Below are 13978 nucleotides of genomic sequence, written 5' to 3' on the forward strand. Positions count from 1 at the left end.
TCAGGAATAGAATTATCCAAATACACTTATAGAGTCGTATGGCTGTTTAGATTTTCCTTTTTTTTCTAATTACAGCAAATATATTGAATAATGGGTCGATGTGTTGTGCTTGTATAGTTATTTGAATATACGTATTGTCTTTGTTCTCATTTTCCGAACCCAACCTTTAATATGCACATTCACCAAACCCGCCATGATTGAAAAAATATACATTAATAAGTCGAGTGGTATAGAACGCTGACTTTACAGTGCAGAGGTTGTGAGTACAAATTGTACTGCGGTCTCTCTGTGTGGAATTTGCATGTTCCCCGTTTTGCCTCTGGTTTACTCCAACATTCCAAAAGCATGTATGTTGCACTGATTAAACACCCAAAATTGCTTCAAAGTATGAGTGTGAGCACGGATTGTTATTTGTTTCTGTATGCCCTGCGATTGGCTGGCAACCAATTCAGGGTGTCCCCGCCTAGTACACGAAGATGGCTGGGATAGGCTTGAGTATCCCCTCGCAACCCTCATGATGATAAAACGGTCAGGAAGATGAATGAAAGAATATATATTTTACAATTTCAATTTCATGATTTAAACAAAAAAAAACATTTATTAAAAACAGAAAAAAGGAAATGAGAATTGAAGAGATAAGTATACTTTTAAAACGTACTATCAAGACACACGCTGACAACTGAGCAAACTAAATTTCTCGCACCACAACTAATGCAAAGGATGATCATCCACGGCCAGTGACCACAAAACTGGCGTATAATAACCCATTAAAATTTTGAGTCACATGCGTCTTTCTCTCCATGGCAGATCCACGGTATAAACGGTTGAAATGAGTTTTGTGTGCAGAGTGTCTGCGCCCTACCAGTGTTTGAAATACACTTTAAGTCGGGTGTACAACTTTACGTCGGGTGTACAACTTTCAAAACGTCTCAGCCACGCCGTCAACTTCTGCAAGAAATAAAAAGCGCTTTTTTTTCAAAATAAAAGACTTGTTTTATTCAATAAAGTGAAAGCAACCCGCTACAAGCCACGTAGACTAATCTTGCTAAGCGCCTTTCAAAACTCTCAAATACACTTTTCAGTCATAGTGTAATCCAAAGCACGAAACAGGTTTCTGATTGGCTGCCGGTGCCAAGTATGCAACATTTTCATTTGCATACTCGGCACCGGCAGCCAATCAGCAGACTGTTTCGTGCCTCGGACTGCACCATGACTGAAAAGTGTACTTGAGAGTTTTGAAAGCCGCTTAGAAAGAGGTGTTCACTTGGCTTGTAGCGGTTTGCTTTTAGCTTTTGCTTTACTGAATAAAACAGACGTTTGATTTAAAAAAAAAAGTGTTTTTTTTTTCTTGAAGAAGTTGTCACCCATCGGGCTGAGATGTTTTGAAAGTTGTATGCCCTGGGCCACCTGGCAGACGTCATTTCAAACACTGGTAATGGGTAGATCATTTTGATCATTTCAAAAGTAGCTCCCATGCTGAAAAAGTGTGAGCACCCCTGATTTAGAGTGTTTCATTAACCTGATGTACATGTACTTGGAATGTGGGAGCAAACCGAAATACCCAGAGAACATCCACACAGGCACAAAGATAACATGCATATTCCAGACAGGAAGGCCGGAGCGAGGAAATTTAACTCTGCATCTTTGCACTGCAAGGTGGTTCTGCTAAACAGTCATCAACTGTGCCTTTCAATCTGGGTCGTATTCTGCCTAATCCCCATTATCGGAAGGAATAGGCTCCAGATGCCCACCACTCTTGACTGAATAAACATTATGTAAAAAAATGATGGATTATTCCACTTAATATATCTATTTACAGGTTTTGGCAGGCTGCACTGGTGTACATCCTCAAAACCCAGGCTTCTCTGCCTGTTTCCACAGGGGTGGTTCATAGTCCAAGGTGCACTTGTCACTCCATCACTGTAGTGGCTGGTGCGAGACGGGTTGTAGGCACTGTGGAACGTGGTGGTGGTGATGGTGGCGCCTAAATGAGAGAAACATACAGTGAGACCTCAACTTACGAACTTAATTGGTTCCCAGACAGATTGTATAAGGCGAAAAGTGTGTATCTCCCCCAAAAAAATCCCATAGGAAACCATTAAAATGGGAATAATACGTTCGCGGGTTTCCATAATATTTTTCAAATTTCAAATTCGGGTTTTCAAAAAGTTTTTAACGAAAAAAGGCCTAAAACTACACACAACATACCTAATTCTATGAATAATAAATGTGCTATTGTATTGTAATGAAAGAAATACACTGCATTGTGTCATAAAGTCACAAAGAGAGGCACATTACATGAGGACTGTAATTAAAGAAATAAACTGTGCTATAAAATAACATTTTATTTACGTATTTGATGGTCGGTGATGGCTTATGGAAGGACAGTCACCTTCCATAAGGACTGTTGGTAACTTAACCTCTGGTTTGGCTTCTCTTCTTTTTTCTTTGGAGACTTCTCATCATTTTTGCTGATTAAAAACCTTGAGAAGAGATGTGGTATTGCATGAGTAAGTCTGGAGTGACAGAAAAGTGATGCTACAGGGAGAAGAGATAAGGAAGCTAGAGGATTTTAAGTACTTGGGCTCAACTATCCAAAGCAATGGAGAATCTGGAAAAGAGGTGAAAAAGCGTGTCCAGGCAGGCTGGAACGGCTGGAGAAAAATGGGAGGTGTGCTGTGTGATAGAATGTTTTCAGCTAGGATGAATGGAAAAGTGTATAAAACGGTGGTGAGACCAGCCATGATGTTTGGACTGGAGTCAGTGCCACTGAAGAAAAGACAGGAAGCAGAGCTGGAGGTAGCAGAGCTGAAGATGTTGAGGTTTTCTTTGGGAGTGACCAGGTTGGATCGGATCAGGAATGAGTACATTACAGGGAGAACTCATATTAGAGGCTTTGGAGAAAGTTAGAGAGGCCAGACTGAGATGGTTTGGACATGTCCACAGGAGAGAGAGCGACTATATCGGAAGAAGGATGCGGTGTGTGCCTGTGTGTGTGTGTGTGTGTGTGTGTGTGTGTGTGTGTGTGTGTGTGTGTGTGTGTGTGTGTGTGTGTGTGTGTGTGTGTGTGTGTGTGTGTGTGTGTGTGTGTGTGTGTGTGTTGTCAGCGACGGGAAAATCGATTCGGGAAATCGGAGGGAGGAGGAACGCTCGCTCCTTCCTCCTGTCCTATTTTGATTTGACCCCGTAGATCTGCCCTCCTGGTAACGGGCTTTCAAGGGAAGGGGAAGTCCCCTCGGGCGAGTGGGAGCGCGAGAGAGAGAAAGAGAAAGAAAGATGGGGAAGGGCGCGCGAGGACCCCCTCCGCAGCTTCGCCACTCTGCCCTCGCACTCAGCCACCAGCCGCAAGTTTTTCCTTTTTAACTTCCTCTCTTTCTGCGAGCCGACCGCTGAGATAAATTCGCCCAGGTACTCACTGCCCCGAGGTCAGTAAATCTAGCTACTTTTGCGAAGTCCACCCAGTCTTCCTCCGTTCCGCCTTTGCTTCCGACGAGTAACCTCAAAGAGAGCGAACATTGGGCTTACGATGCCCGCCCGCTCTCATTCTTTATCAGAATCAGAAAAATAGAGAATGGAAACCTTTGCTTTTACGACAACTTACTCTCATTATATTTTTCACGCTGTTGCAATTGGTATCACAACTGGGTCAAAGTTTAATCACCGTTGTTACAATCACTCTGTTTTTTTTTTTTTTTTTTTTTTGTAGGTTTGGGCTTAACCTACAAGCCGGAATAAAAAGCTTCGAACCTTTCAATTTTCGACATAGATCAAAAAGAGAAACCGTCGCGACCAACCGTTCCCGCCGTTCACACTTTTTTCGTTTAGGAGGTTGTAATGGTGAGGATCTCTTGATATCTTTTCAGAAACGACAATGACTCGCACTTATGCAATCAACGGGTTTATTGTGATTCATTTCCTTTCTCATACGATGCGGAACCAGCGAGGAACTGGTATTTCACAACTGCGATCCCGGACGTCACAACCCTTTAATGCCGATTACATTTTCATGTCGATTCTCCCATGATAAAAGGATTAATGAATAAAAGAAAAATTAAGAATAATCAAATAAAATAATCTACAAATTCTAATGAATAAAAATTAAAATATAATCATCTTGTCTATGCGGTTATGCTTTTATCTATCAGCGGTTAACCTTTCACAGATTTCTCCCGAGGCAATTGCCTAATTCTTTAATGGTTAATTTTTAGTAATTAGTGGAACTTGATTTCTTACCACTCCGGAAGGACCTTGAGCCCGCTCATGTGAGGCAATTTCTCATAATTCCACCGATCATGGGGTCTTCGCGGTGTATCCAATTAAAAAAAAACATAGAAACAAAATTGATAAATCCACAATTTCGGCGAAACTAAAATGATACTTTTTTCTCAGGAACTCTCATGAGACCAAAACGGATAATAAATCAACCTGCAGAGAGCTAACTCGTCGAACAGTGGAATATCACCCCTCCGAGCCTGAGGAGGTCTGTGCCGTTGGACACATCTCGCCCGCTAGCTCTCAGATCCACAGAATCTCTCCGTAGCCCCTGGCCATTTTTCCGGAGATTCAGGTCTGTGTTGATGCCGTTGGGCTCGTCCCTGCCCTCCGCGTCTCAGAACCTGAATTCATTTCACTTGAGCTCCTCTAAGTCTAAGCGAGAAGGGTTACCGTCTTCCTGGTCACGGAGTCCAAAGGCTCGCTGACCGCACCCTTTCTCTTTCCGGTTTCTTAATTGTCCCCTTTTTTATCTTCTTGGTCACATGTTGTTCTAGAATGTTCCATTCCCAGGGAGGAGAGAGTACAGTTCAAGATAGGACACGGGCGCGATGCTCCTCGGCGAGGTTAAGTCTGGTCATGTCAGGACATGTCAATACACGTTGCTCAATTGTTTTCTGGTTTGAACGGGTTGAAAGGGACCTCACGTCCCAGACGAGGCTGAGTCACGACCTGTGAGCTGATTCAGTCTCTCAATGATAGACAATCTGCCGCCGGTTATAATGTATATACATTGACATGTTGTTAGCACATCTCTCCCGTAGGCATTTTTAAACCTTATCTTTTGTGACACATCATATGACATTACTGAGAAAGCAATGATCATAAGGCAATATTTTTCACTCAAAGCGGTTACAAAGCATTGCTCAAGCATTTCATTAAGATCTTTGTTCCTCTTTTTGTCGTCTCATAACGACTGGCTAAAAAGAGGAAGTATGAAGAAAAGGAATGCTTTCTCTTTTAAAAATACTTCTTTTACACTTGGTCAATTTCTTGTTAGTTGTCGAATTCCGTAATCATCTTTGTATGGCTTTTTTGAGGCAGTGGCTGGTATGCTCATTTTGGATTTTGGATTTGGATTTGGATTTGGATTTGCCTTTATTAGTCTCGCAGTGTGCGTGTGTGTGTGTGTGTGTGTGTGTGCGTGCGTCAGTGCGCACGTGTGTGTGTGTGTGTGCGCGCGTGTGCGTGTGTGTATGTGTGTATGTGTGTGTGCGTGTGCTTGTGTGTGTGTGTGTGTGTGCGCGTGTGCGTGCATGTGTGTGTTTGTGTGTGAAAACTATGGAGCATTTACAAAAGCAGATCGTTTGTCCTTGATGTTCCATTTCTCGAGATGATAGGTCGTTCCAAAGTCCTGTATTTCAGGTGGATTTAGAAATATGATAAGACAGGAGGCAAAAAATTGCTGACTTTGCTTTGGGATGCCACAAGACAATTTCAAACTGCAATGCTACTGAAACCACTATATAAGCCTGTGAGGCCCTGAGGTTTTATGGAGCCAATAAAGGATGAAAAGTCCATACCTGTATACCTCCACGGCTCCATGCCTTGACAAACTGTTGTATTTTCCCTTACAAAATACAAAATAACCGTACACCATATTTTTTTTTCAAACGTTTTTATTTATATAGTTTAACATGTTATATTGTACATGTGTTTCGTTATAACATTCTGTACATATTCTTAATAAATGATGAAATTACAAGTGTTGCTTAAAGGACAACTGACTTCCACTTTTTTGTTTTTTAACTGACATCAGAAAAACGTTTTATAACATCTAAAATACCCAAAACACGAAGTATGATATTTTAGTCAAATGCAAAACACCAATAAAAATGACTTAAAGTGTCCAAAATCTGCAGAACTTGCTGATGATCTGATCATTTGAATCACATGTGTCTATTGTCATGGTTTGCGAGGTGGTGATGGTTGTGGATGCCAAAGAAGCAGGCAGGAGGGAGCAGCAGGTTGTATTTGACAAATTGTATTAAAATAAAGTCAGCAGGAACAAAATCTAAAACATCAAAGTCATCTGAACAGAAAAGTACAAAGTATCAAAGAAAACCAAGGGTAAAAGTCTGCCAAGATTAAATAAACCTGACAGGGTGCAGCAAACACATACAATGACCCGACACGGAATGGTTGAGCCGGGAGTCCTTTTAACTGCCACTGATGAGGACGACCAACACCTTTGCAACTGACAGTGGGGCCGTCAGCGCTATCCGTTGGTCGCCAACCAGAATGTGACACTCTGCCACGGATTGGGACGACAAACACCTGTGCAGGTGCCGGCGGGGCCGACAGCGCCACCCGTTGGTCGCCAACCAGATCGTGACATCCATTGAGCCTGTTCCCTTGAATCAAGTGCGTTGCAACAGGGAGACTTGGAAAACATGTTGGACGGTAGCCCCTGACCTAACTATAGTTCTAGACATGTGTGGTGAAATATGTTTTTTTTTTCCTTCCCTATGTCCTCTTGTCTCCACATCACACTGAAGTATGTTTTCCGGAGAGCTGACCTGTCAATGTGATACTCTGTCCTCTTTGTTTTACATCTGGTGTCCAGATGTTTACTTTTTGTTCAAATTAAGTACAGCGCCACTAACATGAATCACCAGAAGAGAACAGAAGGTGCATGCATTGTGGAGCAAATTGAATTCCAAAGGCTATGTGGGTAGAAGCGATACATAGGTTAGCATTGCAATACCCAAATACATGTTTGTTTTTTGGTCGGAAATAAGTTGACTTTGCATTGTCTTGAATACAAGTTAGATGTGGCAAGGTTCCAGGTGAATATTCAGAATATAAAAATACATCTGAAATACAGTGATATATCGACTTACGAACGCTTTGGCTAACGAACTTTTCGGCTTACGAACATTAAATTCTGGAGAATTTAACTTGGCATATAAACTACAGTAAAGTCTCGTTATATCGATATCGGATATATCGATAGTCCCGGTTATATCGATACTATTTCTATGCACGCACTGAGAAAATTACATGCAAACAGGGTCGGATATATCGATAGTCCCGGTTATATCGATATTTTTTCGGACTCCCTTGAATATCGATATAACGAGACTTTACTGTATATTTCAGGATACAGTGATCCCTCGCTACTTCGTGGTTCACTTATCGCGGCTTCAGTGCATCGCAGATTTTTTTTCAGGGGAAAAAAAGTTTAGTTTTAATTTTTATTTTTTATTAATGGCATGCAAATGTGCAAACAAAAAAAATAAAAGAAACAACACTGCAAACAAAGCAGAATAAAATCAAACACACTGGCTTTGAACAGCTCATGGAGCATTCTGCTCCATGAGCTGTTCCCTATTCTCAAAAAAAGAAAGAAAGAAAGAAAGAGTGCCAACAACTACCGATAACAATGTTCTTCGCTCGGAGAAAGACTCCTTCAGTAGAAAAAGTCGCTACAGCGCAGCGGAGTAAGGACAAATATGCGCAGCAGCAAAATATTGTTTTACAACACCGTTCTTTAAAGTATTAAAAAACAGGTTTTATTTTTTGTTTCATTCTGCAGTATGTACAGTTTTGCATTGTAAAATAAAAAGAAAAAAAGCTGACTACATTGTACTGTTGTGAATTGTATGTCTCTTTTAGCCATATTGTAAGTGCCTTGCACACTGGGTCCAAGAGGACATTAATTTCATCTGTGTTGTATGTCATGCATATTAGCATATTTGACAATAAAGCTGACTTTTTCCCCTCTCACAGGCTATTTTTGAACGTATTTCCTGCGATAAACGAGGGTTCACTGTACACACGGAGCATAACAATGAGTGATGTGTCGTTCGTAAACGAGCCCGTTCACCAAACAAGGAAATGGCAGTTTTTTGTCCCCTATTCCCCGCCCCCAGTCTTCGTTAAAGCTGCACGTGATTGGTCATGAATGCAGCAGTGAGGTGGGGGGGAGGGGTTACAGAAACACAGGGCTGCAAATTAAAATAGATAGGCAGATGACGAAGAGAGAGTGAGGCACCCTCCCCCAACTTTTCCAAACAAGGTAATGGCAGCGGACTTTTTTGTCCTCTATTCCCCGCCCCCAGTCTTCGTTAAAGCCACACGTCATTGGTCAAGAACGCAGCAGTGAGGGAGGGGGGGGGGGGTGGTTACAGAAACACAGAGCTGCAAATTAAAAATAGATAGGCAGATGACATAGAGTGAGAAAATGGATAGAAAACACAGTGGAATTTGGACTCGTTTCAACTTAATTGATAGTTCAAAGGCAGAGTGTAGACTCCAAGGATGAAATATCCTATCAATCAGGCTCCACAAATAACCTGCACAAGCCATCTGAACACTTGATGCAAAAAGCTATCAACCCAGCTAAACAGAACACAATTGATGAGGAACTAGGTAAAATTATCACAGAGAAAGCACGGCAACTTCACTCGGATATCGTCAAGAGGCAACCTGGAAGTTCGTCATCCATTGATGATGTCGTGTTGTCAAATAAGGCACACGTGAGTCCAGCTGTTGCGTTAACGTGGGTAACTTTTTATTTTGCCTCCAATGCAATCTTTCTTCCCAGTCACTCCCCCTCCTGGTCCTTGGCGCCTCCTGCTGATGTCATCGCCCAGCGCCACTGATCTTGTCAAAAATCACACCACATCTCCCCTTTCTAGAATCATTGGATAGACTACCAATGATTCAACAGACCTTGAGGATTATTCTGCCTCGTGGTTGAAAGGTCTGCTCGTCCCTCAGACTGTGACAAGGGATCGCATAGGAAAAACAAACATATTTGAGACAATCCATTTGAGAACAACAACTTGATGGTCCATCTTAACTGATCCTCCTCTATGCTCTGTAATGGGCTGAACATTGTATGGACAAACAGAACAGCATGTACAAGTACATCTCAATATTCGTAATACACCCACCCCCGGTTTTTTTTTTTTTTTTTTTTTTAACAAACAACCCTGCAAGCAGAGCCTGAAAGTAGGGGGAAAATGGGTGAAAAAAAGAAAATCACAAGTCACCACGACTCTCCCAAACCTGGTCTTGGTAGTAGGAGTGGGTGGTGGTTCTGGAAGATTGTGCTGTAGTGGTCCCGCTTCTGGATCGCTTCCCGCAGACTGCTCCGCTGCATCACAGCCACTCTGCTCAGGCGAGGACCTCATTGGGATGAGATAACGCCGGTTTCGTCTGATGGTCCCGTGAGGTCCCTCTACCAGATATGATCGTGGGGAAGCATGTCTTCCGATGATGGCTCCTTCCGCTCCTTGGTCCTTAATCCACACACGCTGTCCCGGGTTGAGTCTGACGAGGTTCTGTGCACGATGTCGCGTGTTGTAGCGTTGTGCATCTTTTGTCCTCTTCTCATCTTCCTTCTGGATGATGGCTTCTCGGTCGGGGATGGCTGGGTTAAGCAGGACAGGAAGGATGGGAACCCTCGTGCGGAGTCTCCTCCCCATGAGAAGCTGAGCGGGGCTGTACCCGTTTTCAAGAGGGGTAGCCCTGTACGCAAGCAAGGCCAGATCGGGGTCATCTGCTTTTTTCAAGAGGCTTTTGATCGTCTGAACTGCACGTTCTGCCTCGGCATTGCCTTGAGGGTATCGTGGTCTACTTGTAATGTGGCGGAACCCATAGGACTCCGCAAACTCTGTGAAGACTGTTCCGGAGAACTGAGGCCCTCCATCCGAAACCAAAAGGTCCGGGATCCCATGGCGTGCATATATTGATTTGAGGTGGCAGATTACCTCGTTCGATTTTGTGGAGGCCAACAGAGCTATTTCCACATACCTTGACATGTAGTCTACAACCAGCAAGTAGGTCTTGTTTCCGAGCATGAACAAATCTGCTACTAGCTTTTCCCATGGTCTTCCTGGGTACGGTGATGGAATCATTGGCTCTCTGTGGTTCAGTCTCTCCTTGCAGCATGTTCGGCAGTTGAAAACCAACTCGTTCAGCTGTTGGCTTAGCCCAGGCCACCACACCGCCCGCTGCGCTCGTTCTCTACACTTTACCACGCCCTGGTGACCTTCATGCAGTTTAACGAGAACATCATTTCTCATGGTTGAAGGTATGACAATTCTCTGTCCCTTCAGTAGGATTCCGTCGTGGACTGTGAGGAATGCCTGCTCTGCTCTGTACAGCCTGAGTGCCGGTTCATTGGGGCCTTGTTCAGGCCAGCCTTCTTTGCACAACTGCATCACACGTGCACACACGCTTTCCCTCTGCAGCTGCTCTCTCAGCCTTTCGAGGTAATCAGTGGTTGCCGGGAGGTTCTCCATCACCATGTCGACGTAGATGTTCGTATCTTCGAGCAATTCTTTGTCATCTGGTGTCACCCCCTTCTCCACTGGAGCTCGAGACAGTGTGTCGGCTGTCAACAGGCTTTTTCCTGGGACGTGAGAGATGGAGTAAGAGTAGCGCAAGAGTCGCATTCTGAAGCGTTGTATCCGTGGAGGTAATGTATCCAGGGCTTGGGACCCCAGGAGACTCAGGAGAGGTTTGTGGTCCGTCTCCATCAAGAAATGCTTCCCGATGAGAAAGTTACGAAACCTCTCGCAGGCCCAGGTCAGCCCCAGAGCCTCCTTCTCCACTTGAGCATATCTCTGCTCCGTAGATGTGAGCGAGCGTGACACATAAGCTATTGGTCTCCATTCTTCCTCCCACTTTTGGAGAAGAACTCCGCCCAACCCGTACGACGACGCATCTGCAGAGACTTTACTCTCTCTGTTGGGATCAAACATGGCCAGCACCGGTGTGGACGTCAGCGCGTCTTTTAAATCTTGAAAGGCTCGTGCCTGGTCGACGCCCCACACCCAGCAGTTCCGTTTGGACAGGAGGTCTCGGAGAGGCTTGTCTCGATCTGCCAACCCCGGCACAAACCTCCCCAGTTGGTTCATCATTCCGAGAAAACTTCTCAACTTTGTTAGATTTGTTGGTTCCGGCATCATCCTTACTGCCTCAGTTTTAGCTGGGTCTGGCCTGATGCCGCTGTCTGAGATCACATGGCCTAGAAATGTCACCTCTGACTTTGACAGTTCACATTTTTCCACATTGAGAGTGATGCCTGCCTCCTGGATTTTCTCCAAGGTAGCATGTAGGCGGGCATCGTGCTCCTCCTGCGTTTGGCCCCATATGAGCACATCATCCATGAGGCAAACAACACCGTCCAGCCCTTCTGTAACCTCTGTTACCATTCTGTTTTGAAAGTGTTCAGGGGCGGAGGCTATCCCAAAAGGTAGCCTCTTGAAATAATAGCGTCCAAATGGCGTGATGAATGTTGTAAGCTTTGTGGAATTAGGTGTTAGGGGTATTTGCCAGAACCCCATTTTTGCATTCAGCTTACTAAAAACCCTGGCTCCAGCCAGCATGCCGAGTGTTTCCTCCACTGATAGCAGGATATACTTTTCTCTGCAGACTGACTCGTTGAGTTTGGTGAGGAGCCTCTTGAAATAATAGCGTCCAAATGGCGTGATGAATGTTGTAAGCTTTGTGGAATTAGGTGTTAGGGGTATTTGCCAGAACCCCATTTTTGCATTCAGCTTACTAAAAACCCCGGCTCCAGCCAGCATGCCGAGTGTTTCCTCCACTGATAGCAAGATATACTTTTCTCTGCAGACTGACTCGTTGAGTTTGGTGAGGTCGACACAGATTCATACAGCACCTGATTTCTTGGGCACTACCACGATGCCAGCGCACCAGTCTGTTGGCTGCTCGATTCTTTTTATTACTCCGAGTCGTTCCATGTGGGATAGCTCTTTCTTGACTTTGTCCATTAATGGCAATGGAATCCTCCTTGGTGTTTTTAAAGAGAAAGGTTCAGACCCTGGTTTCAGTTTGATGTTGTACGCAGTTCAGTACATATTTTTGGGTAGTTGTCTTTTAATGACTGCATAGTGACGCTGCCTAGGCGTGCGACGAGCCCCAGCCTGCAGCTCACAGATCTCCCCAGCAAGGCAGTATGCACTGATGTAAACATCCTCCATCACCTCCTTCTCACCTTTTCTCAGCGGCAGCTTGGCGACGCCCACAACCTCAAGAGGGCTGCTCCCTGGTCCCAGGAGTCGTTTTGTTGCCTTTTTGAGTTTAGGGAGATTGTTTTGATACGTGACCTTGAATGCTTTGTATGGCAGAACAGTGACGTCGGCGCCAGTATCGATTTTAAACATCACACTGGGCTGATTTATGTCGATCTTGACCATCCACGGATCACGGTCACAACACTGCCAAGGAGAACTGCTTCCTCCCCCTCGTCTTCCTCATCTCCTGTAATTTCATGCGTCGATTTGAATTTACATACGCGCTGAAAATGTCCCTTCCGCCCGCAAGCATGACATTTCACCTCATGGGCCGGACAATCAAATTTTGGATGAGAAGGAGAGCTGCCGCATTTCTGGCACATTGACTGTGCCCCCCTTTCCTTTCTAAAGTGAGTACTGTGGGGCTTGTTTGGCTGGCTATTGGCATAGTTGGGTGAGTTTTTAGCCGTCTTTAATTTGCTTTTGAACACTCTGTTAACAGATTCGGCGCCACTTGCCTCTGAGTTGGTGTCCCCCCGCAGATAAGGCTGTTGCCTCTTCACCTCCTCACTTTGCCGTGCTATTCTTATGGCTTTTTCAAGGGTCAGATCCGCATCGAACTGCAATCGTTTGGACAATCCCTTGTCCCGTAGTCCGACTACAATTCTGTCTCTGATCAGTTCATTGCGTAGCGTCCCATAGCTACAATGCTCTGCCAGGGCATACAGTGCAGTGACAAACGAATCCACACTCTCCCCTTCCTTTTGATAGCGCATGTTGAATATTGCACGCTCAAAGATGACATTTTTCTTCACAACGAAGAAGTCTTGGAGTCCCCTCCGGACTTCTTGATACGTGCACCGTTGAACCTCCGTCAGATTCAACCCGCGTAAAATATCATCAGCCTCGTCACCCATGCAGTAAATAAGTGTGTTTACTTGATTTTCTTCAGAACTCGCTTTAAGGTTACTTGCCAGGCGAAATCTTTCAAATCTCCTGATCCATTTTTCCCACTCCTGCGGTTTTGAGAAGTCAAAGTTCTGGCGGCTGGATGTTGAACGTGGCGCACGGCCCCGCGGTGACGACTGGTCCCGCAGCCTGCTGTGCACCTCGCGCCATGGCTCCATTAGCCCGTGCCGATGTTCCATCCTCTACGTCGCTCATGTTGCCTTTTTCTCTCCGCCGCGTTTCCAAAATATACTCTTCGCGCACACCACGTCAGCCACAGGACTTCTGACACCATGTCGTGTTGTCAAATAAGGCACACGTGAGTCAAGCTGTTGCGTTAACGTGGGTAACTTTTTATTTTGCCTCCAATGCAATCTTTCTTCCCAGTCACTCCCCCTCCTGGTCCTTGGCGCCTCCTGCTGACGTCATCGCCCAGCGCCACTGATCTTGTCAACAATCACACCACAGATGAAACACTCGGTAGGCGAGTGGTTTGCACACCGGCTTCACAGTGCAGAGGTCGCCGGTTCGCGTCCCGGTCCGGCCTCCCTGTATGGAGTTTGTATGTGCTCCCTGGGCCCGCGTGGGTTTTCTCAGGGTCCTCCGGTTTCCTCCCACACTCCATAAACATGCATGGCAGGCAGATTGACCACTCCAAAATTGTCCCTTGGTGTGAGTGTGAGAGTAACTGTTGTATGTCTTTGTGTGCCCTGCGATTGGCTGGCAATCAATTCAGGGTGTCCCCTACCTCGTGCCAGAAGACAGCT

General features: G+C 45.0%; 1 long non-coding RNA gene across 1 annotated transcript in view; it reads right to left on the bottom strand.

The window, feature by feature from the left end:
• Positions 1-1243: 1243 nt before the first annotated feature.
• The window catches only part of LOC148898347 (uncharacterized), a 295352-nt gene continuing 282617 nt past the window's right edge, over positions 1244-13978 (bottom strand). Inside the window, exons 2-3 of the long non-coding RNA XR_016115102.1 lie at positions 4234-4668; positions 1244-1984 (exon numbers count right to left, since the gene is read on the bottom strand). This is a non-coding gene — a long non-coding RNA (uncharacterized LOC148898347). The remainder of the gene's footprint in view (positions 1985-4233; positions 4669-13978) is intronic.

Source organism: Hippocampus bargibanti, linkage group LG05, assembly GCF_051943395.1.
Source record: "Hippocampus bargibanti isolate YZ-2025 linkage group LG05, ASM5194339v1, whole genome shotgun sequence".
Taxonomy (NCBI): domain Eukaryota; kingdom Metazoa; phylum Chordata; class Actinopteri; order Syngnathiformes; family Syngnathidae; genus Hippocampus; species Hippocampus bargibanti.